This window comes from Hyperoodon ampullatus (assembly GCF_949752795.1).
Source record: "Hyperoodon ampullatus genome assembly, chromosome: 12".
In the NCBI taxonomy this organism is placed as follows: domain Eukaryota; kingdom Metazoa; phylum Chordata; class Mammalia; order Artiodactyla; family Ziphiidae; genus Hyperoodon; species Hyperoodon ampullatus.
In genome coordinates, this window is record NC_136925.1 from 45,280,048 (window position 1) to 45,293,753 (window position 13,706).

The following is a 13,706-nucleotide window of genomic DNA, read 5'->3' on the forward strand; positions in this document are numbered from 1 at the left end:
GGTGCTTGTATCTTTTTGAATTAGTGTTTTTGCATTCTTTGGATAAATACTCATAAGTGAGATAACTGGATTACATGGTAGCTCATTCTTAATATTTTGAGGAATCTCCATACTGTCTTCCATATTGGCTGCATCAATTTATATTCCTACTAACAGTGTATGAGGTTCCTTTTTCTCTACATCCACACCAACACTTGTTGTTTCTTGCCTTCTTGATAATAGCCATTCTAACAGGTATGAATCTTCCTGTGGTTTTGATTTGCATTTCCCTAATAATTAGTAATAAACATCTTTTCATGTGCCTATTGGCCATCTGTATGTCTTCTTTGGAAGAACGTCTACTCAGTTCTTCTGCCCATTATTTAATTGGTTTGTTTTTTGTTGTTGAGTCATATGAGTTCATATTTTGGATACTAACTCCTTATCAGATACATAATTTGCAAATATCTTCTCCTATTTGGTAGGTTTTCTTTTTGTTTTGTTGATGGTTTCCTTTGCTAGCACAGAAAACTTTTATTTTTCTTTTTATGTGTGTAGTTATATTGAAAATTGAAATCATTGTACTAAAAGCTGCCTAGAAAACTTTTTCTCCTCAGGTGTAAAATATTTTATACTGTAAATCTTACCACCTGTCTTAACTGCAAGCAAAATCAGTTATTATCAATGAAATAAAAATGAATACCTTACATTCATTTTAAAGTGCACTGTACCTTGTAGTCACTGGTTAAAGAGCAAATACACTATTGTAATTCATATAAACAAGGTCACAAAGTACATAGTCATTTGTGTCTTGTTTCTTTTGGTCAACACAGTATTTTTTAGCCCCATTCACATTGCTTGTATATATCAGTAGTTCATTTCTTTTACTTCTGAGGAATATTGAATTATATAAATATATAACAATCTTTTAATCCATTTTCTTGTTGATGGTCATTCAGATCATTTCCAATATTAGGCTATTATGAAAAATCTGCTACAAACATATGTAGACAAATATGTAGACATAGGTATAGGTTTTTTTAGACATTATTAGTTTGAGGATGTTTCCCTCTATTATCAGTTTGCACAGACTGTTTATCATGAATGAATGTTGAACTGTTTTCAAATGGTTTTCTACACCTGTTGATATGGGTTTATCATTTTTTCCCAGTAATGTGATGAATTGTACTGATTAATATTCAAATTTTAAACCAAACTTGCATTGCTAAATTAATCCTCCCTTGGCATTAAGCATTATCATCTTCAAAAAAATTGTTGCACTTTATTTCCTAATATTTTGTTAAGTATTTTCTTATTGATGTTCATAAGGGATATGAATCTTTAATTTTCTCTTGTAATATCTTTGTGAGGTTGTGTTATCAGGGTTATTCAGGTTTCATAAAGTGAAAGTTTTTCTTCTCTATTTTCTGAAAGAGTTTCTGGAAGGTTTGTATTATTACTTACTTGAGTGTTTAAAAAGAAAATTCACCAGTAAAATAATCTGTACCTAGGATATTTTTATAAAAATATTTTATAATGAATTTAACCATTTAACATATATTGAGGCATTTAGATTTTCTATTTCTGCTGCATTTTTTGTAATTTCAATGACTGTAAATTTCATACAAGTTGTTTATTACCATAAAGTTACTTATAACATTACCTTATTATGTTTATAATGCCTCTAGAATTTATAACAATATCCCCTCTTACCATTTCTGTTATTATTGTGTTTTCTTTTACCTTTCATCTCTATCTTTATCTTAAAATGTATGCCACTTTCACCTTTAAAACATATTTTGATTCTGCCTGCATCTCTTGATCACCCTGTCACTGTTTTCACATGGCCCTCTTCCATATGTGTCTCTTTTCCTCTTATGACATAAGCCACTTATGACATCAGCCATTAGGGCCCACCCTAATCCAGTATGACCTCATTTTTTTTTTTAAACATCTTTCTTGGAGTATAATTGCTTTACAGTGGTGTGTTAGTTTCTGCTTTATAACAAAGTGAACCAGCTATACATATACATATGTTCCCATATCTCTTCCCTCTTGCATCCCCTCCCATCCTCCCTATCCCACCCCTCTAGGTTGACCTCATATTAATTACCTGTGCAAAGACACTATTTTCAAATAGGGTCACATTCTGAGGTTCCAGGTGGGCATGAATTTGGGGAAGGCACTATTCAACTCACTACACATATATTTTACACTTTTGGAATATAATAATTACTATATTCACAGAAATCCTACTATATTTTATGACTGATATATTCTTTTTTTTGAAAATTGTACAATATCAGTTAATAAGTTACAATTTTCCCATCTAACTCTTTTATATCACTTATGTGTTGTTTATCGTTGGCAGTATTGTTTCTGTTGTGCTGTTTTATGGTCGAATTTCACCAAATGACTAAAAGGACTTAAAATTGTTTTAGTGAAGATATTACAAAGTTATCAATGTACATGTCTGATCTCAGAGTAACATTATAGATGCAAATAGTCAAAAAGAGTCAGCTTGTTACAGAATGTGATTCTACTGGCGTTAGATCAAATAAACCTGAAAGAGTGCTGAGAAAATAATAAGTGGTGCTGGGAAAACTGGACAGCTACATATAAAAGAATGAAATTAGAACACTCCCTAATACCATACACAAAAATAAACTCAAAATGGATTAAAGACCTAAATGTAAGGCCAGACACTCTAAAACCCTTAGAGGAAAATATAGGCAGAACACTCTATGACATAAATCACAGCAAGATCCTTTTTGACCCACCTCCTAGAGAAATGGAAATAAAAACAAAAATAAACAAATGGGACCTAATGAAACTTAAAAGCTTTTGCACAGCAAAGGAAACCATAAACAAGATGGAAAGACAACCTTCAGAATGGGAGAAAATATTTGCAAACGAAGCGACTGACAAAGGATTAATCTCCAAAATTTATAAGCAGCTCATGCAGCTCAATATCAAAAAAACAAAGAACCCAATCCAAAAAATGGCAGAAGACCTAAATAGACATTCTCCAAAGAAGATATACAGATTTCCAACAAACACGTGAAAGAATGCTCAACATCACTAATCATTAGAGAAATGAAAATCTAAACTACAATGAGGTATCACCTCACACCAGTCAGAATGGCCATCATCAAAAAATCTACAAACAATAAATTCTGGAGAGGGTGTGGAGAAAAGGGAATCCTCTTGCACTGTTGGTGGGAATGTAAATTGATACAGCCATTATGGAGAACAGTATGGAGGTTCCTTAAATAACTAAAAATAGAACTACCATACGACCCAGCAATCCCACTACTGGGCATATACCCTGAGAAAACCATAATTCAAAAAGAGTCATGTATCACAATGTTCACTGCAGTAGCCAGGAAACAGAAGCAACCTAAGTGTCCATCGACAGATGAATGGATAAAGAAGATGTGGCACATATATATAATGGAATATTACTCAGCCATAAAAAGAAATGAAATTGAGTTATTTGTAGTGAGGTGGATGGACCTAGAGTCTGTCATACAGAGTGAAGCAAGTCAGAAAGAGAAAAACAAATACCGTACGGTAACACATAGATATGGAATCTAAAAAAAAAAAAAAAAAAAAAAGGTTCTGAAGAAACTAGGGGCAGGACAGGAATAAAAACGCAGACGTAGAGAATGGACTTGAGGACACAGGGAGGGGACAGGGTAAGCTGGGACGAAGTGAGAGAGTGGCATGGACTTATATATACTACCAAATGTAAAATAGATAGCTAGTGGGAAGCAGCTGCATAGCACAGGGAGATTAGCTCGGTGCTTTGTGACCACCTAGAGGGGTGGGATAGGGAGGGTGGGAGGAAGACGCAAGGAGGAGGAGATATGGGGATGTGTATATATGTATAGCTGATTCACTTTGTTGTAAAGCAGAAATTAACACACCATTGTGAAGCAATTATACTCCAATAAAGATCTTAAAAAAAAAAAAGACTTGGCCAGAGAAATAAATAAACCTGAAAAAATGGTTATTTTTCAACAAAATCTAAAACAAAACTGCCAATTGGAAGATGAATTTTTGAAAACTGGATTTCATTGTCCTACTGATACATTTTCCCCTAATCCTTCATCAGTAAAGATAGAATTTTAAAAGTTTCACTTTCTAAAATAAATATATATGAAGTTCATAAAACTAGATATAACGCTAATGACGTATGTTCAAAAAACAGAAGAAGTTCTTGGCAAAATCCTTCTATGAAATAGCACTATAGAATTTTGCTCAACATCAATTTCGTACAATGGGGAAAGAAATCACCACCCTATGGATAACTAATATGTTGTTTGCTTCCCAGGATCGCTGATGGGTAAAGGTAAAACCATTTCTTGGCATTGATTCAGTATATATATATATACACATACACACACACACACACACACACACACACACACACACACACACACACATATATATAAACAGATACTATATATAGTATCTGTTTGTTACTGAAAAGGTTTTCTGCAGGACAAAAAGTGTTTTTAATAACTTTTTTCACATAATGCAAACTGAAAAAAGTAATGTAGATGAGTGCAACATGGAATGGAATTAATAAATGTATTTTAAAACGTTGTAATCCTTACATGGCTTCATTCAGAGAAAATAGTAGCTGGTCAACAATATGATTGAGGATTTTATTTAAATATGGAATAATACAGTAAATACTAGGAGTATAATCAAACTGTGGTCACCAAGCATACACTGCTGCTTTGTGCTTTGCAGAGAAACAGCAGCAAGCACAGATTTTACTTCCTCTGAGTGTAGAACACAAGCTGTCAAGGGAAAGATACTTGCATGAGCTTTCGAAATAAGGAACAGATTTTAAAATATTTATGTATACCTCAATAATGTCAAGAAAGATAATTTATAAAATTTTAAGTTACTTTTCTAAGTGATGTGTCAGTATCTCAAATAGTGTGAAAGAAAATTATGATTTTTAAAACTGAGATTAGGGAAAGAGTATTTTTTAAGACCCAATTTTAGTGCAAATTGCTGAGACATTGAATTTTCTCCCCTAGACTCGAAATTTTCACTTGTCAGAGAAATTAATTAATGGCATATTACTCTTGAGAATATTCGACACCACATGAAAGTGATACACTAGAACAATAGAAAACTTTCCACAGCTAAATGAATCGAGGCCCCACTGACTTCTCTCACCCAAGTTAAATATGAAAACTTGTAGCTTTTACCTTTGAAATTCTTATCCCCTTAGTTTCCAGTGGTTTTCAGTGTAAAATCTCATCTTGGTTTCTTGTCAATCTGAATATCTAGAACTATCTGTCAGACATATGAAACACTCATCATCATTCTTATCAGCTAGTGATTATGTGTCATAAGTTTCTAACTTGTATAATAACCAGTAAAAATAAGTATGACTGGATAGGAAACCTGAGCTATAGTTCAGGCTAGATACCATTAAGCTTAGTACAGATAACTTTAGTGTAAAGGTCTAAATAATATCTCATCACTCTGATATTCATCATTAATCTTACTATCATTTAACTTTAAATATATTTCTAACATTTAAGATTATGAGGATTTTTATTTACAAAAAAAGTTTGAGAAATTCTAATTTAAAGGGAAAAATATAGGCAGAAAATAATAAAATGTAATAGAATGTGCAAAAATGTTATAAATTAAATGTGCAAAAAGTTGTACATCTAATTGTCAGGGTCCCCCAAGCTAATGAGATAATTTAAATTACAGAAAAACAGAATAAACATTTTAATCATAAAATTGTTTGTATCAATCATTAAGTGAGTAAATAAAACAGCAGGGATCCATCAGCTGGAAAATTCATTTGCTTCATTAAAACCTCCTTTTCCAGAGTGACCATGGGAAATCTTCGATGTTTTTCCATACTCAGAGCTGATTTTTCCCTGTTAAGTCTGTAACCAGTGTGATGTCTTGCAAACAGTTAAAATAATTTTGTCAGCTCTCTTCAATCAAATCACACTTATTCCTTCTCTCTACTATTGGTTTTGTTACTCAGATATCTTGGAGTGGTATCACTTCAAGCCCTTGTTTCTTTGGCATCCAGCAATTGCTAGTCTTGCTGAAACTCCTTCAGAAGCAAAACTATACTCAATCATCAGAGGGAGGAGCCGTCAAATTTAAACACTATGTCACATCTAGTTTCTATTTTCCTAGCACTTTGTATGTTTCAGAGACATTCTTTTGTTTCCATGATATTTTCCATTGACATTGTTCCTGTATATAAAAATCTGATTTTTTCCTTTAATCCACAGTAGAATATTATTATTTTCACAAAATTATATTGAACATAATTGAGTTTCATTGATTACATTCTGGTGCTTTAGCACACGCATTCATATCTCAAACATATTGTGGGGGATTTTTAGCTCCATATTTTCTTAAATTTAGGGAGAACAAGAAAATAAAACTTAGTTAAGCTAAAGTTATCATTGTTATAGATTATGATAAATTAGTAAGTCTTTTAGGAAGGCCCAGGAGGGATATAAATTCTAAATGGTCTCAAAGAAGAAAAGTGAGAATGGGAGGAATAAACATTCCAGGTTGGTGAAGAAGAAGAATACAAGAGATTATTGAACAATATGGAAAAACAATTATGCAGGGATGAGGACTGGTCTGTTGAGACAGGGGAGAAATATGTCATTCAACTGCAAAGGAGGTATGACCTATACCTCTTTGATTTAATCTTATCAGGCTGAGTTCTCTAATCAAGGTTTATCCTGATATTGCAAATTGAATTAGATACTTGGAAACTATGTGTTATGGCTCTAGCATATGAACTTATGAGAAGAAATGATCCAAAATGAGCACTACCACAATAATGAAGATTTCACTTTTTTTTCTATATTCATGAGAGATATTGGTCTGCATTTATCCTTTCTTGTAATGTCTTTATCTGGTTTTCGTATCAGGGTTATGCTGGCTTCTTGGAATGCCTTAGGAAGTGTTCCCTCTCTTATTTTCTGGAAGGAGTTGTATAGAATTAGTATTATTTCTTCCTTAGAAAATTGATAGAATACACCAGTTAAACCATCTAGTAATGGTGTTTCTTTTTGGAAGGTTATTAATTATTGATGAAATTTCTTTAATAGATATAGGCCTGTTTAGATTATCTGTTTTTCCCTGTGTGAGTTTGGGTATGTTGTGTTCTTCAAGGAATTGGTCAGTTTCATCTATTATTTTTATTACAGTATATTTTTTATTATATGTATATTTATGCTTTATGTTTTTCTTCTTTTGCTCAGTGTTATATGCCCAAGTGTCTGGAATGTATTTATTTATTTAGCTTAAACCAATTAATTAATTCACATACAAGTATGAAACAGCACCTAACTCAAATGGGCCTATCATGTGGGGTTTTAGAGTATTTTGTTGTTGTTTATTTTCACCTATGAAAGGTCAGTGAATGGCCACTAATAAGTCATTGAATGATAAAGTTAATGTTCTGTCAATATTGATAACACGATTTTTGCCTCATCAATCTTATGAGATTTGCATTCACAATCCAATCATTATTATTTAAACATACAATAATCACTGACTTTAAACCAGTAAGAAGAAATACACATGAATATTTGCAAAGTGATATCTACTTTGTGCAACTTGGTGTCGGAGGTAGAACAGTGAAGGAAATAGTATTTTTCTAATAGCATCATGTACACAATTTCTTCTAGAAAAACACATTTCCATGTACTTGCTGATATTATTATCTCAGATGCTGCAAATAAATCTAGTATTTACAAATCTAACTATCATTTGACCAAAATATATTTATTTTTTATAGGTCAGTGTGAACTTATTCATGAAGAGAAATGAAATGTATTAGACTGACAGTGGAACACAAATGAGTGACCATGTATTATAATACAGTCGTGGAATCAGCTTATTTACCACCACTATTCTATTTTTATAGTGCAATATGTACAGATCATTTTCTCTTTAATGTCATCAGATGTAGAGCCATGTACTCATTTGCTGTCATCAAGTTTTTTAAATTGTGCATATATATATATGCATTAGTCTGAATTAACAGATGTATCATCACTTCCAAATATATGAGACAGTTGACTAATGCCAATAACATCAGTTACTAACCAGAAATTATGTGCTCTTCTATTTTCTAAAAGGTTTTTAAAAATAATTTACTTTCTTTTTACTCAAAGTCTAAAATGATACAAACTTTCTCAATAATACTTCTTATTTTTGACTTCATATCTGTTGTCAATATCACCACACTTTGTGTATTTACATTTAATATCTGAAGTCAGAATTGGATATTTGTATCTTGACTATTCTCATTTTAATTTAATTTTTATATTTTGTGTACAATTTTCAAAGGTTACACTCCATTTACAGTTATTACAAAATATTGGCTATATTCCCTGTACAGTATAACACATCCTTGAGCCTGCCTTACACCCAATAGTTTGTACCCCCCATTCCCCCACCCCTATATTGCCCCACCTCCCTCTCACCACTGGTAACCACAAGTTTGCTCTCTATTTCTGTGTCTGCTTCTTTTGTGTTATATTCATTAGTTTGTTGTATTTTTAAGATTCCACATATAAGTGATATCATACAATATTTGTCTTTCTCTGACATTTCACTGAACATAATGCCCTCCAAGTCCATCCATGTTGTTGCAAATGGCAAAATTTCATTCTTTTTTATGGCTGAGTGGCATTCCATTGTATATACATATACCACAGTTTCTTTATCCATTCATCTGTTGATGGATACTTAGGCTGCTTCCATATCTTGGTAATTGTAAATAATGCTGCTATAAACACTGGGGTGCATGTATTTTTCAATCAATGACCATACCAACTATAGTACTTAATTAAATTATGTTTTAATTATGTGAATTTTAAGCTTCATATATTGTCCTGTAGTTACATGGATTTTAGATCTAAAACAAACAAACAACATACTATATTTTTTTAAATCCTAGAGAAATCTAAAACCAATTTTACTATGGCATTCCACCATTGGATTCCACCAACTGGCAGGTTCAAATGATTTGTTTAAACACACCATAACTGGCATCTGAATAAATCAATGACAGTCTTTATCAAAGTATATTTATTGATTATGGAATTTCAAAGCCTGTTTCAGTACATTCAAGTCTAATCTAAGAAGGTTTAGTTTTTATTTTTAATCTAATTCTGCTGCTTGTCTGTTGCTTCATAACCTCCTGGGGAGCTTTCCTGGGTGTAACCTGAAACCAACCTGTACCAGGGGGGCAGGTGAGAGACCAAAGAAAGAGGCAGGCTATTCCAGTTTGATAGGTGGGGCAGGGTTGGTTTTTGTTTGTTTGTTTTTTCTGTATAGTTGATTTGCAATATTGTGTCAGTTTCAGGTGCAGAGCAAAGTGATTCAGCTATATGCATATATATATTTCAGATTATTAAGTTTATTAAGAAAGAGAACTTAGGAGTCTTATCTTGGTGGCCACAACATGAGCAGATTTCTGCACTGGTTAACCAGATTGTTAAAAATTTATATAGAGGGTTTAATTGGGTTCAATCACATACCCAGTTCAGATAGTCTCAACGCCATATTACTTTCTCAAGGCTGTATACTTGGATCAATTTCTGGAAGCTTGGAAGGCAAGTGAAATGCACATTTCAAGGACAGGGGAGGAGGGAGAAAGCCTCCAAATGCCTGAGTCCAGCTTGATGGTAAAATGGCAGTCATGTCTTTTTGATGTCTTCCTCCAACATTGCTGAAATAACTACTTTTATACTCAGGAAATCTGCCACCATCTTTCTTCCAAATTCTTCCCTAGATCAGACTCGTCTCTCGAGTCTTTCAAACTTCTCATTTCACCAGAGGATGAGAAGAATGTATAAGCTGATTAAATGCAAAGAGAGTCCAAAGAACCCTTTACCCTTGACGTTTAAATACTTGAGCTCAAATTCCTATGAAGCAAATGTGGTATGAGTTTTAACTAGTAATAAGTTGCAAAGTTAGGATGAAAAGAGAGTGGTATCTAAGGATATTCCTAAACTGACACCTCTAGCACGTCACGGAGTATCTTTTTAAAATTTATTTTAAAGAAAGTATACTTCAGTCCCTTCTCATTTTACTTTCTGAATATTGAAATTTAATATTCTTATCATTTTATAGTTTTCTATTTTCATTTTTTATGTGCTTATATTTATTTCTCTTATAGATTGCCCTATTTTTACAAAGAAGATTGATTTTATATAAACCTTATTCTTGACTTTTTCTGTTGTTATTTATTTTTTTAATTTAATTTTTATTGAAGCATAGTTGGTTTACAATACTGTATTAGTTTCAGGGGTACAGCAACGTGATTCAGTTAAATATATACGTGTATTTTTTTCAGATTATTTTCCATTATAGGTTATTACAAGATATTGAATGTATCAATAGTTCCCTGTGCTATACAGTAAATCCTTGTTGCATATCTATTTTATGTATAGCAGTTTGCATCTGTTAGTACCATACTCCTAATTTATCCCTCCCACCTTCCCTTTCCTCTTTGGTAACCATAACTTTATTTTCTATGTCTGTGAGTCTGTTTCTGTTTTGTGTGTAGATTCATTTGCATTTTTTTAAGATTCTACATATAAGTGATATCAAATAATATTTGTCTTTCTCTGTCTGATTCTCTAGTTCCATCCATGTTGCTGTAAATGACAATATTTCACTCTTTTTATGGCTAAGTAATATTCCATTGTATATATATGCCACATCTTCTTTATCCATTCATCTGTTGATGGACACTTGAGTTGTTTCCATGTCTTGCTTATTGTAAATAATGCTGCTGTGAACATTGGGGTGCATGTATCTTTTCTAATTAGAATTTTCATCTTTTCCAGGTATTTACCCAGGGGTGGGATTGCTGGATCATATGGTCTATTTCCAGCTTTTTAAGGAACCTCTATACTGTTTTCCATAGTGGCTACACCAATTTACATTCCCACCAACAGTGTCGCAGGGTGCCCTTTTCTGTTTTTATTTTTATATGAACTTGAACAAATACTTTATTTAACCTCACTTATCTCAAACTTAACATAGTGACCATAATTCCCATTCTATATACCTCATGGGACTTCTTTTGTACATCATACCAGATAAAACGTAAGAAAGCCCTTTATAAAATATATAAGGTGCTATATAAAATAAAAGCAATATCACCTTCTTTCTAGATACATTCTTTTCTAACACAGACCTAAGAACAGGAGCAGGTAAGATGATATTTAAAATTATTTTACAATGAACTAATGATATAATATCAGTGCGAAGATGACAGAATATATCTGGAAATCCATATAAATGAAAAATTCTTCTGTTTTATAAAGTTTTCAGCCAATTTTATCTCAAATTGACTTCAACAGTTTTGTAAAAATTATAGATGGCATCTCTTAATAAAAACAGAATTTTCTAATTCAAATGATCCTCAGATGCTGTCTAATCAAGCGCCTTCATTTTACGTATGAGCAACTAGAGATCTGAAAGCATTAACTAACTTGCCCACATTCAAAGTTATTACTAGAACCCACTTTTCCTAGCTTTCATATTAGTGCTTTTTTCACTGTACCACTGGTCATTTGATTGAAAGCCTGAGAAAGCTGCTTTGAAAGTCAGAGGGCAATAAATCTAGCTCATCTCTACACATTTGAAAGTCAACTTTTAATTTATTGCTAAATGCATGAGCTAAATTTTTCCCAGTGTAATGTATAGATTAGTATGGATCTGCTATCCTAGGATACCTGAACAATTAGATTGGATTAAATTTGAGCAGACTTGAAATTATTCTAAAAATAATAACATTAGCTCCATACATCTTTGTGCTAACTATTTCTTGTCATGTAATGCATTTCATTCTAGCAACAGTTACTGTAGAAAGAGATGTTGAAAAATTGTGGGCTAGTAAAAGTTTTACAGATAATTGAGTTTTAAAAATTTATCCATAACATTGACTTGAAGCTACAGAGCTCTTCTGAGAAGTTTTATGTGACATTTTAAAAAATCTTCCTGATTATGTTTAAATTTTTTAGCACAGAAGATTGCACTGTTCTCCCCTGTTTCAGGAAACCTCCCCCCTCCAAACACACTCCTAGAGATTTATTAATCTGATGCCTCATTTTCAGACATAATGAAAATTAACACACACACACACACACACACACACACACACTACAAAGCTCATGCTACCATTATTGTCCTTAGGCTTTTGGGGATAACAACCAAAGCTCAGAGGTAGATAATTGCAGACACTTCTCCCCATGAGAGCAAACCAAAATCCAGACCAGAATTTTCATCAGTAAAGAATGCTGACCTGGAAAGTATATGGAGGGGGACATAGAACATTTAAAATATCAAGGGCCCACTCATCCTTTGTTCTAGCAGTGGCTGAACTAATAAAAGTCAAGGGTTATTGAAAATATATCTTTCCATCACTAGTATTTTTCTGTAGCAGTTATCACCACTGGGCCTAAGGGCTTTGACAAAGGAGCTTTTTAACATGAAAGCAGAAAGAAGCAAGCCCTAGAGCTGAGCTGGTTGGAGGCCCAAATGGTGCTTTTTAAAAATAAGCTTGGAGAGCATTAAGCATCTCTGAGCAAGCACCTCCTTCCCCTCAGGATCATAGATACTACTTTTAGATAAGATGGCTCTGCAAACAGCCATTCTGTACCCCTCAGGATTCCCCAGTTCCTAGTGAGGCTGGCTCCCAGAGGAAATGGAGGGGGAGAAATAAATAGACTCAGAAGAGGAAATGAAAAATGTAATAATCAATAGAGTAAAGTTGGGGGTAGTAAATGAAAAATGGAGATTAAATTTTCCATTTGAAATCCAGCTATTTTCAATGTATTTCTCAAACATTCTATTTGCAACTGTGAAAGAAGAGCAATCAAGTTATCAGTACTTCCATTTGTTTTTACATTTCATCATGACGTTTTGAAGTGGTAGACTGCAAATCAGCAGGATCAAGGTTAGTATAAAGAACTACAGGCCTGACCAATAATGAGCAAGGTCAGAAGACAGCATGTGTTCTGCATGAGGTGGTGGCATCCTCACACAGTGATGGCTCCTGCTTTTTTATTTTTAATTAATAGATCAGGGTTTCTTGAGAAAAATTCTTATGCTTTGCAGTTATCTTGTGAACAGGTAACCGATTCATGGTCCACTTCAGCACCCTCATAGAATGCTAAAAGTCACAATAATTTATTTTCTTTCTATTTTTATCATCTTTATCTATTCAATATTGTTCTGAACAATTTTTATTCAGTGCCTATCATGTGCCAGGTCTGTATTTAGATGTCCTGAAATCTGGGACTCACAATAATTGCATGCAACCTTTAGGAGGGTAGGTTTATTTATCACATAAATCTTTGGCTCTAATAGAATCAACTTTAGTTTTTCATGCAATTACCTTTTCTAAAAACAAATACTATCTATTCCATAACCTGTGTAAACTCCGCACATGTTAATTAGTATAGGCAGTGTGTAGTGCTGAATTAAAACATCTCAACAGGAGGGACATATGGAATTCCCTTTCCGAGAGAACCCATTGGTTAGTTGCTAGACAGGAATTTCTATGATTGCCTCCTTACGTATTATAGCCACATCAACCTCCCACTGATATTAATGCAAGTCTTAGAATTAGAGATAAAGATGCTTCTAATTATAGAAGCAAATCGCTCACTGTTTAAATAACA